Source organism: Suricata suricatta, chromosome 7, assembly GCF_006229205.1.
Source record: "Suricata suricatta isolate VVHF042 chromosome 7, meerkat_22Aug2017_6uvM2_HiC, whole genome shotgun sequence".
Classification (NCBI taxonomy): domain Eukaryota; kingdom Metazoa; phylum Chordata; class Mammalia; order Carnivora; family Herpestidae; genus Suricata; species Suricata suricatta.
In genome coordinates this window covers 29,337,398-29,351,598 of record NC_043706.1, presented here as the reverse complement: position 1 = coordinate 29,351,598, position 14,201 = coordinate 29,337,398, and the positions used below count along the sequence as shown (strand labels likewise).

At 40.7% G+C, this 14,201-nt stretch overlaps 1 protein-coding gene, 1 long non-coding RNA gene and 1 pseudogene across 3 annotated transcripts in view; 2 read left to right on the top strand and 1 right to left on the bottom strand.

Annotated features, from left to right (window-relative positions):
- LOC115295435 (class I histocompatibility antigen, Gogo-B*0103 alpha chain-like) overlaps positions 1-14,201 on the top strand; it is a 157,910-nt gene that overhangs the window by 49,722 nt on the left and 93,987 nt on the right. The window lies entirely within an intron of this gene.
- The window catches only part of LOC115295440, a 32,338-nt pseudogene that overhangs the window by 2,274 nt on the left and 15,863 nt on the right, over positions 1-14,201 (bottom strand).
- On the top strand, positions 3,885-5,746 carry LOC115295445. 2 transcript variants are annotated; one of them, XR_003910400.1, is made up of 3 exons: positions 3,885-4,279; positions 4,471-4,582; positions 4,994-5,746. It is a non-coding gene; the product is annotated as an uncharacterized LOC115295445 (long non-coding RNA). The 2 variants fall into 2 exon arrangements; XR_003910399.1 differs by having other exon boundaries at positions 3,885-4,582.

The following is a 14,201-nucleotide window of genomic DNA, read 5'->3' as shown; positions in this document are numbered from 1 at the left end:
GTTTACATTGCCACCAACAGTGTAAGAGGGTGCCCATCTCTCCACACCCTCTCCAACATCTATAGTCTCTTGCTTTGTTCATTTTAGCCACTCTGACTGGCGTGAGGTGGTATCTCAGTGTGGTTTTGATTTGTGTTTCCCTGAGAAACATCAGGAATTTAATCTGTAAAAGTGGTTTTGGCCCCTTCTGACAGCAAAGTGACCATACCGCACAGCAGTCAGACTCACAAAGCTCTTGGGTTTTCCCAAACAATATATCAGTGACTCCTGTTTTTAACATGACCTTCTTCATTCCCTAGCCCCGAGATCATCTGTGTGGGTCCTGGACATGTCCTCTGTCCATGGATGTCCCATTGTTACTGTCTATTTCCTCTGGAAGAGTGGACAAGCTTTAATCACCCCCAAGCAGCAAGTGTTTGGTGCAGTCAAATGCCCTTCACTCGTGTTCACCCATTTCCTGTGTTTGAATTCATACACAGGTTATGTACATATTATTGGGGCACTCGGTATCGTTTTCTTTACCCTGGTTAACAGAAGGAGACAATGGCTTTTCAGGCAGCCCCAGAGTGTAGTAAATACTGTATGCAGAGAATATCTTGCCAAGCCCTGCAGATATAGATTTATTTAAAAATCTATAAATATGAGAGTTCCATTACTTAGAATTCTTTCCCTCTGCTTCTTTTCCTCACCCAGCACCTGCAGCCCTTCTCCCTGTCTCTCATCCCTCAGGCCCTCTCCTCCCTTTAGTCTCCACCAGCCTCTCACCCCTGGATTGTGGCACTGGTGCCACCCCATCACCTGCCTGCCACCTGGGGCTCTTCTCCCCACAGGGGTCAGTGATCGTGCTAATGTGAGTTAGGTCATGTCATGTCTTCACTGAAAATGCTTCAATGGCTCTGTCTCACTCTTGGGAAGCCTCTAGAATGTAGGACCCATGAGCACAGGGGCTTTGGGCTGTTTTGGTGAAAGCTGTCTCCCCAGCATTAAAATCCTCTCCTGGTGCATAATAGGCACTAAACTAATTGTTGTTAAATGAATGAATGAAATATGACTATTAGAATTTAATTCCATCATACAAAATCATAAAGTGAAAAGTACATAAACAAAAATGAGGACAGATTTTATTTCATCCATCCAGTGTGCCTGAGGACTCATAAATCCATTCCAGAGGCAAGACCACAATGCACACTGAGGCTGTGCAGTGGTTTTCTATTGCTGGAGAACAAATTCCCTGAAACATAGTGACTTCCCACAGCACCCTTCCATGTGTCCCAGTTCTGCAGGTCAGCCATCCGCTGTGACGCTGAGGGTCCTCTCCTGGGTGTCACAGGCAGTATTTGCACCTAGAGCTTAATGTCCCCTCCAAGCTTGCACAGAGATGTTGGCAGAATTCCATTTCTTGGAGCTGGAGGACTGCGGTCCCCACTTCCTTGCACAATGTCAGTGGGATGGCTGCTCTCAGCTCCTGCAGCCACCAGCACTGCTTGCCCAGTGACCCCTTCCACTGTCAAGGCCTCCCTCCCACTGAGTCCTGCTCACTCTGCCAGGCCTTCACTCAGGAAGACCCCATCCTATTAAGGGCTCACCTGATGAGGTCAGGATTACCCACAATAACCCTCCTATTATAATTCAGCTGATATGACCCTTAACTGCATGTGCAAAGTCCCTTCCCACCAGCACCTGGCTTAGTGTTTGTGCCAACAACTGGGAACATATGAACAACCTGAGGTCGGTTAGGGCAGCATCTTGGAACCTGCCTGGGACAGCCCGGTTCTTCCTCTTTGTCTAATTGGATCACAGTCAGAGATAAAGTTCAAATAAATAGATTGTTTGAATGTTAATAATATGCCTGTCCCTTAGATATAGATATTCTTCTTAAATCTTAAAACCAAGCGATGATGTTTACCATCTCATAGTTAATTCAGAGCCAATAGAAAGTAAAGTGGGAGAGTTCATCCTGTTCTTTGGATCCTGTAGCAGTTGTGTGCTGCTGCATCACATTACCGGAGACTCGGCAGCTCCGAACAGCACATGTTCATTGTCTCCCACTGTTTCCCAGGGTCAGGAATTCAGGAGAGGGTCCCCTGAGCGCTGCTGCTCAGGGCCTCTCTCAAGGTCACAGTCAAGTTGTCCACCAGGACTGCACCATCTGATGGCCTGAGTGGGGCTGGGGGTTCACAGGAAACAAGGGTCCCCTACATGGCTGTTGGAAGAAGCCTCCTTTTTTCCCCAGATGGTTCCAAGAGATCTTTTAAGGTGGCTAATGACTAGGTAGCTTCTTCTCCCAGAGCAAGTAATTAGAGAGAGAGAGACAGACAGAGAGAAAGAGAGAGAGAAAAAGAGAAAGAGAGAAACTCAGCTGGAAGCTGCCATGAGTTTTGCATCCTGAGACCCAGGGTCACACACCATTACATTAGCCCTTTCTGCTAGTTAGAAGTGAATCTTTGAGTGCAGCTGCATCCAAGAGAAGGCCATTCAGATCCCCCTCTGGAAGGGAGGATGTCAAGGATTTAGGTACACGTTAAAACCAAAATAAAAATTAAATATCGATTTTGGATTTTGTAAGTCAAACGCTTCTTTCACTCATTATTTTTATTAAATGCTTCAAATTTGTCATTGGAAAGTAATAATGAGAAGTTTATAGAAATTGAACATTTATAATAAATTCAACATCTCAGTATGGTTTTCAATGAAATTTTGTAGAAGAGATTTAGGCATTTACAAATTCTAAAAAGCACTGTTACTGTGTACTAATTTTTTTAAAAGCAGCTCTGTTGTCATTTCCATTCATTTTTTTCTATGGTTATTCTTTTGTATGATTTCCAGATTAATTTACATTTAGCAACAATGTACTTTTTCATTCTCTGAATATATTGAGTCCGGTTGCATGTGATGTTAATGTGACCCATCAAATCCTTTGCCTTGTACACCATATGCAACAATGTATACCAGAAATCAATAGAGATGCCAGTGAACGAAAGATCAAATGACCTATATGTAGCCAAAGCCATTGCTATAACTTTCTGTATCCTTTAACATGGTTCAGAATAATTGACTGTGGTTTTGCTCCTATGTAAATAGTTCTTATGAAGTATCCTTGAAATGAACTTTGGTATGTCATTTTTAATTTCCTTAAAAACATTAACCTGGAATGGTTAACAAACTCCATTTTGAAAAATGCCAGTTTTTTAAAAACATTTTTTTAATGTTTGGTTATTTTTGAGAGGAACAGAGCATGAGTAGGGCAGGGACAGAGAGAGAAGGAGACATGGACTCTGAAGCAGGCTCCAGGCTCTGAGCTGTCAGTCAGCACAGAGCCCGACGTGGGGCTCAAACTCTTGAACTATGAGATCATGACCTGAGCCGAAGTCGGACACTTAACTGACTGAACAACGCAGGGACCCCTGAAAAATGCCAGTTTAAGGAGTTCTGACCCGCTGGACATCTGCACTGGGACAAGAAACAGAAGGAATGAAGTCCCGTGGACCATCCCCAGTCCCATCCCCCAAGTGTAAATTTTGTCCTGAGACTCCTAGTTACAATTCCTTTGAGTGGCTCTAAAGAAATTACAATAAGCACAGGGCGCCTGAGTGGCTCAGTCAGTTAAGTGTCCTGGTTCGGCTCAGGTCAGGATCTCACAGTTTGTGGGTTCGAGCCCCGCATTGGGCTCTGTGCTGACAACTAGCTCAGAGCCTGGAGCCTGCTTCAGATTCTGTGTCTCCCTCTGTCTCTGACCCTCCCCTGCTCGCGCTATCTCTGTCTCTCAAAAATAAAATTAAAAAAATAAAAAGAAATTACAATAAACATATATATTTCCAAACAAAATATTTTTTTTGGCCTGTTTTAATCTTCCTGTAAATGAACACATGCCGCACATACTCTTCTGTGATTCAAGGTCATGTCTAGTTGACTTATCTCTGATGTGAGAGGTGTAGTTCACTCATTTTTGCTGCTTGTAAAGTTTTACATTTTGTGACTCACTCTATTTGATATTTTCCTATTTCTGTTTTATGTGATCATTCCAGTTTTTCCTATCAACGTTAGTGCACCTGTCTTCTGGGACACATGGGCCAGAGATCCCCCAGAGTGGACGATCAGGAGGAGGATTGCTGGAATGTATGCGAGATGTGCTGTAACCAGACCGGCACACGCCAACTTGATTTCCAAAGTGCTTGGGCCAGTGTAACCTTTCACTAGAAATGTGCATGTGTTTATGTTGCTGTTCTGATTGCTCTGAAAATGAAAGCTGAGAGGCAGCTCTTTCACTGAAGGGCAGGAAGTAAGTGTGACCGTCACTGCCTGGTTGCAGGACTGCTCAGTTCTGACCCTATTCATAACTTGATTTCCTTTACTTGTATTCCACGTACCTTGTTATTGTATGTGCAGCCTCTAAGTGCAGATATGCTTCCTTTCAGCATCACCATATAGAATTATTTTATTCCTTTGGAATCTTTTATCTTATATTTTTAGAATCATCCATAATAAAGACAGAGGAGGGAAAGAGGGGATCCAGATGGACACAAGGAAGGACAAAAGAAAATAGAAAATGAAAGCAAGAACAAGAGGAGAGGAATTGCAAACAGTGAGTATAGACAACATTTTCAAAGTGCAAGGAAACAAAAGAGATGTAGAATAAAAGAAATTTCAGAGAGCTTTATTAGCAGTCTACTGCTGTGTACTAGGTAACCCCCCAAATTACTGGCTTAAAACAACAAAAACCTCTCAAACAAAGACAAATGCACTGAAGCAGAGGCTGATGGGAGGAGCTGGACAAAGAGGAGGAATTTACGGATGGAATAAGGGTAGGTGGTTGGTTTACACATGGAAATGATTTTGTAGGTCCTCCAGGAAGCAGGTGCCAAGACAGAACAGGGTTCATTCACCATAATGTTATCAGAGGAAATACCTGTCAGAACATAGGAGAGGTAGTCAGAAAATGCTGGAAGACCCAGCAGACCGGGATGCCAGTCTGACCCCACGTTATGGTCCCCAGGAGAAAGGTGTGTTGCACTATCACAGACCAGCAGGCAACCTAAGTGAAGTGAGCAAGGCCGGAGGGGAGTCCTCAGCTACAGTCAGCCATCAGAGAGCCCCATGCCACCCAGACACCGCCTGCCTTCCTGTCCCTTCTGTGACCTGTTACTGTGTGGACCCAACCCACGGGAAGCAGGACCTCTGCACAAATCCTGCCATGGACTGCAGAGCACCGGTGTGGGGGCCCTTGTGACTTACCTGGGAGTGTGACCCAAACCTTCCTCCTTGAGGGGTCTGGGCCCTGGGAAATGAAGGCCTTTTCAGGATGGTTTCCTGCATTTGTCCTTTCATAGTTGCAATGGGGCAGGGGAGAGCCAGCAGGCACCCAAGTCTGCCACCGGAGTTCCCCTGCATTCCTCTTATCCCAATTGTGAAAGAGGAGCCCCACCCCCTCCTGAGGGTCAGGGTGGATTACTTCTGCCTGGAGAAGAGCAGACCTCTCCCCTGGGCACACGGAGAAGTCCAAACACCCTGGTGGCAGCCATAATGGGTATGAAGTTCAATCAAAATCCTCATTTCCAAGACCTCCGCACTGCCGTGCCCAGAATTGCAGAAAAAAGAAGCATAACTTCCCCCAGTGGGTGACTGGAAGCAATGGTAAGTGGAGTGATACTTGCTTCCATCACTTGGTTCCTGGACTCACACATTCTTCTTGAAACCACAGCACCATATAGAGCGGTCTGATTCAATAAATATTCTGCAGCATGGAAAATGGCAGATTTTTCCCCCCTAAAACTGATAGCTTGTGCCTTAGAAGGCCATCCAGCATTCTGTGTGGCTGACTAGACCTGGACCATCTGAAATGTGACGTGACTGGTGGATCCCATGGTCATAGCACATCCTGCACCTTCTTCACTGTGAGGGGACCCTCAGTCACATACTGTGTTAAAAGGAATTCTGAGCACATGGATCAGGCATTTTGATAGCCCCTAGATAGTGTCACTGGCTCTGTGGGTAGGAAATGAGAGCCAACGAACACATGGCATAGGTGTCTGTCCCTGTGAGGATGAGTCTCTGGGTCCTTCCAAGGTAGAAGGGGCTCAATGTAGTCAACTTGTCACCTCATGGACATTTGACCACCTCAAGAGAGTGCTGGAGCAGGGCCCAGTGTTGGCCTCTGTTTCTGACAGGTTGGTCATTCAGAGGTAGCAGTAGACTAAATGGGAATCATTGCTGCTGGATCCATGTGTGGCTTTATCTCTGCCATGTGGTCACTCCATTCATGAGCCCATTCCACGAGTCCTGGGCTGACCAGTGATAAAGCCTTGCTAAGTCAACTTGTTTGCTTAGTGTTTCAGTGCCTCTTCGGGGATGGATGTTTTCTGGTGAGTGTTAACATGTGATTCAGGCTTCAGTGCCAGCAGACCATTTCCATTTAGGATGGATTGCTGTGGACCTAGCTAATTTATGACCCTAGTATGTTATACAGAAGCCAGCATATATGGTCATTTTTAAAAAGTTTATTTTGAGAGAGACAGAGACAGAGAGAGAGAACCGAGCAGGCGCCACACATTCAGCATGGAGCCTGACGTGGGGCTTGATCTCACAAACCATGAGATCATGGCTTGAGCTGAAATCAAGAGGCAGTTGCTTATCTGACTGAGCCACCAGCTGCCCTGCGTATTGTCATTTTCAATCATGTGCCTGCTTGGGGTCCTATGGACAAACATTCTGTCTTCTCAGGTCCTGAAACACACTACACGTTACTTCTAAAAGGGAATCTACTACTCTTTGTGGATGGCATGGCCTTATGACAATATCTGAGGTACCAGCATGTGATTCTCCTGCTAGTGCTTTCCTCAGCTCCACACTGCAAATTTCCCACCATTGACACTTCTACCATCAAGGGGTCCAATGGATAGTATCTGAATGTAGCATGGCCTGGATCTTTCTGTTCTGGTCCCACTTAAAGCTAGCATCCCTCTAGGTCATCCAGAGCTGTGCCAAACAATACACCTAGGTGTGAAATGTGTGCTGCTGGAACCCCATGTGCCCCCTGGGCCATGTCCTCCTTTCTTTGCAGTGAGAGATGCAGCAGGTAACAATCTACGTCTTACCTTGGAAGGAATATCCCCGCATGCCCCCGACCTCTGGATTCACAAAACTTAATCGGGTGGACACTTCCTGCATCTTAAAAAAATCATTAACTTCGTTTTTAATGTTTAGAAAATTATGGTAGTTACCATCAGTTACCAAATTTACCATGATTTTAACACATAAAATGTAAAAGTTACCATCTAAAGTACACAGTTTTTAGGCGTACTGTTCAGTGTGTAAGTACATCCATCCTGCAAGGCAACCATCAACACCATTCATCTTCAACTGTTTTCATATTTCAAGACTAAAACTCTTTATCCATTTAACATAAATCCATCATTATCCCCTCTCACATCCCCTGCAAACTACCACTCTATGTCCTGTCTCTATCAATTGGACTATTGTAGGTGCCATATATAAGTGGAATCATACAGCACTTGTGTTTTGGTGGCTGGTTTATTTCAGTCAACACAAGCTTCTCAAGGTTCCTTTGTGCATGTGTCGGGTTGTTCCTTCTTTTTAAGGCCATATAGTGTTCCACTGCATGTATGCACTGTAATTTGCTTATCCCTTGTTCTATTGATGGACAATTAAGTTACTTAATTCCTTTTGGCTATTGTAAAGAATGCTTATGAGTATGGGCTTACAAGTATCTGTTTCTGTCTCTTCTGTCAATTCTTTTGAATATATACCCACAAATATAAGGCTGGGTTATATGATAATTCTATATTTAATTTTTTGAGGAAGCTTCATACCGTTTTCCATAGTGGCCGCTCATTTGACATTCCCAACAATGTACAAAGGTTCCAATTTCTTCTGCTCACCACCACATGTTCTTTTGTTATTTTTTAAATAGTAGCCATTCTAGGGGTGCCTGGGTGGCTCAGTTGGTTGGGTGTCCAACTTCAGCCCAGTTCATGATCCCACATGACCACGAGCTCCGTGTCAGGCTCTGTGCTGACAGCTCAGAGCCTGGAGCCTGCTTCAGATTCTGTGTTTCCCTCTCTGCCCCTCCCCTGCTTGCACTGTGTCTCCTAAAATAAATAAACATTAAAAAATAGTAGCCATTCTAGTGTATGTGAAGTGATATCCATGGACCATCATTTGTCCCCTTGTATGAGTGCTGGAAGGAATCACTTCATTGTCTATGAATTGGTATCTCACTGTGATTTTGATTTGCATTTCCCTAATGATTACTGATGTTGCACTCTTCTCATATGCTTGTTGGCCATTGTAAATCTTCTTTGGAGAAATACCTAATCAAGTCCTTGGACCACTTTTAAATCAGGTTGTTTGTCTTTTTTCATCTCGGGAGTTGTCTAATGTGTTCTGAATATTAGTCCCTTGTCAAATGTGATTTGGAAATATTTTCTCCCATTCTAAGGATTGCATTCTTACTCTGTTGATACTGTTCTTTGATGCACAAAAGTTTTAAATTTTCATCAGGCCCAATTTGTATATTTTTTCTGTTGTTGCCTGTGCCTTTCATGTCACATTCAATAAATCATTGTCAAATCTAATGTTAGGAAGCTTTGCCATATGCTTTTCATCTAAGATTCTTAGTTTTAGCCATATGATGAGGTCTATAATCCATTTTGAGATTATTTTGAATGTGGCGTTAGGTATGGGTCAACTTTATTCTTTTGTATGCGGATATCAAGTTTTCCCAATTTCATTTGTTGAAATGACAATCCTTTCCCAATGAATGGTCTTGGCACTCTTGTCAATAGTCAGTTGATCATATATCCAAGTTATTTTCTGGACTCTGTTAATCTATAAGTATGTATACCTATTTTTATGCTAGTATCACACTGTTTTGATTACTGTCACTTTTTAGTAAGTTTCAAAATTATGAAATTCAAAATTAGACCTTCAAATTTGTTCTTTCTTATGACTGTTTTGCCTTTCAGTGTTCCTTGACCCTGAATAAAATTCTGTATGATTTTTCTATTTCTGCAAAATATATCATGGGATTCTGACAGGGATTGCATTGAATCTTTTGATTGCTGTGGGTATTATAAGTAGCTTAATAATATTAAGTCTTTCAATCCAGAAAAGTCTTTCTATTTCTTAATGTCTTCACTGATTTCTTTCAGCAATTTTCTTAGTTTTCCCTGTACAAGTTTTTGCCTCCTTGGTGAGATCAGTTTTCCATATATTGTATTTTTATTCATGCTAGTATGAATAGGATTGTTTTCTTTTTTAAATTTTTTAATATTTACTTATTTTTGAGAGACAGAGAGAGATGAAGCATGAGCAGGAGAGGGGCAGAGGCAGAGGGAGACACAGAATCGGAAGCAAGCTCCAGGCTCTGAGCTGTCAGCACAGAGCTTGATGTGAGGCTCGAACCCACGAACTGTGAGATCATGACCTGAGATGAAGTCAGAGGCTTAACTGACTGAGCCATCCAGGCAGCCCTAGAATTGTTTTCTTAATGTCTTTTTGACTTGTTTATTTTGAGTGTAGAAAAATAGAAGTGATTTTTTTCATGTGATCTTTTAATCCTGCAACTTTTCTGAATCCAATTATTAATTTTAACAGGTTTTTTTTGTGTGGAATTTTTTTGGGTTTCTACTTTGAAGATTATATAATGAAACAGGGATAGACTTACTCCTTTTTTTTCCAATCTGGATGCCTTTTATATCTTTTTCTTGCCTAATTGCTCTGGCTATAACTTCCAATATCATATTGACTAGAAGTGGTGAGAGTAGGCATCCTTGCCTTGTTCCTGATCTTCAGGGAAAATCTCTTAGGCTTTCAACATTGATATTAACTGGGGTGTTTATAATTGGATTTTATTATGTTGGGATAATGTCCTTTTATGTCTTGTTGTTGTTTATTTCTTGATAAGTGCTTTTATAATGAAAAGGTGTTGGTTTTTTCTTTTTTAGCATTATTGGGATGATCATGGTTTTTTTAACCTTAATTTTGTTAATATGATATATTACTTGATTGATTTCTTATGTTGACACATCCTTGAATTCCAGGAATGAACCCCACTTGGTCATGATGTATAATCTTTTTAATATGCTTCTGAATTCAATTTGCTAGTATTTTGTTGAATTTTGCACCAATATTCATCAGGGATATTGATTTGTAGCTTTCTTCTCTTGTAGTATCTTTTTAAAAAATATAGTTTATTGTCAAATTGGTTTCCATATAACACCCAGTGCTCTTCCCCACAAGTGCCCTCCTCCATGACCATCACCCCCTTCCCCTTCCCCCTCCAGCCCTTGGTTCATTTTCAGTATTCAAGAGTCTCTCACGATTCACGTCCCTCCCTCTCCCCAACTCTTTCCCCCTTACCCTCCCTGTGGTCCTGGTAGGTTTCTCTTGATAGACCTATGAGTGAAAACATATGGTATCTGTCCTTCTCCGCCTAACTTATTTCGCTTAACATGACACCCTTGAGGTCCATCCACTTTGCTACAAATGGCCATATTTTATTCTTTCTCAATGCCATATAGTACTCCATTGTTTATATATATATACACACACACCACATTTTCTTTATTCATTCATCAGGTGATGGACATTTAGGCTCTTTCCATGATTTGGCTATTGTAGAAAGTGCCACTATGAACTTTGGGGTACATGTGCTTCTATGCATCAGCAAGCCTTTATCCCTTGGGTAAACCCCTAGCAGTGCTATTGCCGGGTCATAGGGGAGTTCTACTGATAGTTTTTTGAGGAACCTCCATATTGTATTCCAGAGTGACTGCACCATTTTACATCCCCACCAATAGTGTAGGAGGGTGCCCATTTCTCCACATCCTCGCCAGCATTCTTCTCTTGTAGTATCTTTGTCTGTCTTTGGTATCAGGACCATGATGGCTTTAGAGAATGACTTAAGAAGAGTTTCCCCTTTCTTTAAATTTTTGGCAAGAGTTTGAAAAGGATTGGTGTTAGTTCCGTGTTTGGTAAAGTTCATCAGTAAAGCCATGAGGTCCAAGCTTTTCTTTGTCAGTTGTTTGATTACTAATTTAATATCATTTCTTGTTATATGTCTGTTCAGATATTCTATTTTTTTCAAATTGTGTCTTGATAGGTTTTAGTTTCAGGGAATCCATCCATTTCATTTAGGTTTTCCAAATTTTGGCAAACAGTTCTTTATAGTGTTCTCTTATAATCCTCTTTATTTCTGTAGAATAAGTAATTGTATGTATGCTTTCCTTTCTGATTTTATTATTATTTTACTTTTTATTTTTTAAATGTTTATTTATTTTTGAGAGAGCAAGTGAGAGAGAGAGAGAGAGAGAGAGAGAGAGAAAGAGAGAGAGAGCGAGCCAGAAAGGGACAGAGAGAGAGGGAGACCCAGAATCCAAAGCAGGCTCCAGACTCTGAGCACAGAGTCCAATTATGGGTCTGAACTCAGGAACCATGAGATCATTACCTAAGCTGAAGTTGGATACTAACCTACTGAACTGCCCAGGTGCCCTTCCTTTCTGATTTTAGTAGTGTGTTTTCTCTCTTTATGTCCTTAGTCAGTCTAGGTAAAGCTTTGTCAATGCTATTGATCTTTGCAAAGAACCAGTTTTTTACTTCATTGATTTTCTTAATTGTTTTTCTTATTTACTGTTCTTTTACTAGCCCTTAAGTTGTAGGGTTTGGTTGTTGATTTGAGATCTATGTTGATCTAAGCATTTGCAGCTATAAATTTCCCCATTAGCATTGTTTTCCTTGTATTCTATAAGTTTGGATATATTGAGTTTTGTTTTCAAGTGTCTCTAAATATTTTTTAATGATTTTTTGGTGATATATTTATTGTTTTACTGTTAAATTGAAACATCTGAACCAACGTATTCACAGTACTTATTATACTTTAAAGAGAATCATGTACTATAGTCTTAGACATAACCACAGAACAAGCAGAACAAAAGGCTTTAAAATATATCCACAGTGTGTACTATTTCAATAGTCATTCATTTACAAGTTAGACTGTTCTTTTTTTTTGTAAAGAAAAAGCTATTTGTTTGTTTGTTTATTTATTTATTTATTCCTAGTGCATGTGGGTGAGTGGGAAGATGGGCAGAGAGAATCTTAAGCAGACTCCACGCTCAGCATGGAGCCTGAAGCAGGAGTTCACCTCATGATTAGGAGTTTGTGACCTGAGCCGAAATCACAAGTCAGACACTTAACCAACTGAGCCACCCAGGTGCCCCACTTTTTCTTATTGTTTCATTGTTTTATTCAGGCAAGATTCACTCAAGGAAAAGCAACTTAATTTTTGTTTGCATTGCTTCATACAAATGTTATGAATTAAATGTTCTTCTGTCTCCTCCATCCAGGAGGGAATCATGACATTCTCAGATAGTAATCTAAACCAATAGATCCTACTAAAAATAGCCAGTTTCAACAACCAAATAGCCAGCCTGTTTGTGGTCTTGAAGAACATCTAATGGATTCTCAGTTATTTTTATAATGAAGAGTACTGCAATTTGATGAGATTCATCAGAATTTAAAAGAGCATTGCATACAAAATTATTCTTGAAGCTCTAAATGTCATTTAAATGACAAAAATGAGAATTTTAATTAGTTGCTTCACATGACCAAACTTACAAGTCATAACTAGTACAAATTCAGTACTATCGTGACTTCTTGTTTACAAGGTAACTAGTTGGTAAATTAATAGATGACATAAAATGCTGGAGTCCAGCTCCAGCAGGTCTAGGGGTCCCTGAAGGAAGGAAGGAAGGGGTTGGTGAAAGAGGGAGGGAATGAGAGAGCCATGCGTTTCTTTATGATCACCAGGCAGGCATCTCTGCACTGACCTGAGAGCCAGCTTTATTTATTGTAAAAAAAATGTATGGGGTCAACACAGAAGTGGCATTTGCCTTAGACAATGATTTCTGATGACAAATTCTTTGGCATGTAAAATTTTCCCAGAACATAGATTGTAGAAGACTCATGCATAATCTTTATCAATAGTGATTGATATAGGTCACTTAGATGCTTATCATATGGGGAAGGAAGATATCTTTAGCATTTAAATACAAGGCAATGTTTTTAACATAGTAAAGGTAAAAGTTCTGTATGAGCAGGGGTCAATAGCCTGTTTTCTTGAGGGCAAGTAAACAGGTTTTTCAGGGAATGCAATATTTGCTCCAATAATCACAAAAGAAGAAATTCTTATAATAAGTTCCTTCATAAGGTTCAATCTGCATATTTTAGAATAAAGGGACAAATCACTCCTGGCACCAATCAGCAAGGTGCCTTGGGGAGTCAGTGTTCAAAAAATAACTGGGTGGGGGGTAGACATGGGTTACCATCTGAGGGCAGGAGGCCTTGCAAAACCCACCTTACCTCATAAGGTGTTTTCTCAGCTTAGTGAGTTCAGAAATGGCTTCCAACAATAAAAATTAATACTTAACATTATTTTTTAAAGGAGATAATGTATGATAACTAAGGAATAAAAAAACTCAATGTATTTTACAATATAATAACCATTTAAACCTTTATCCGTATACAACAGGGTAATCCATATACAACAGTCATCTCTAGTGAACTTGCACATTTTCAAGTTTACTTTATTATGAGTTCTTGAATTGTTTTTGATATACAGCTTTTTATAGAACAAATATTACACTGTAAACCTGGATAAGACTTCGTAAAATATTTTTTATTTATTTTGAGAGAGAGAGAGCAGGGAAGGACAGAGAGAGTGAGAGAGAGAATCCCAAGAAGGCTCTATACTGTCAGCACTGAGCTTGATGTGGGGCTCGAATTCACAAACCGTGAGTTCATGACCTCAGATGAAACAAAGTGTTGGACAAGTAACTGACTGAGCCACCCATGTGCCTTGAGATGTTTTAAAAATATTTATAAATTTGTTTTGATACGCAAGAGCAGTTGGCAAAATTTTTACAGAATTTGATTCTATAGAATTAAAATTTCACACAATACTCATTTTGATGTTTAAAAAAATTCACATAAAAAATACAGATTACAAAGCCCGAGAGTGTGGTACTGTTATTTCCAGTTTCTAGCTCTAGAAATTTAAAACCTCCATTAAGTGTGGTAACGGTTCATTACCTGTACACTTATGAAGGCAGCTCACATGTTTTGCAGACAAAACCTTCAGGCTTCATGTTATTTACCAAAGAATTCAGGGCAGCAACAAAAGAAAACCC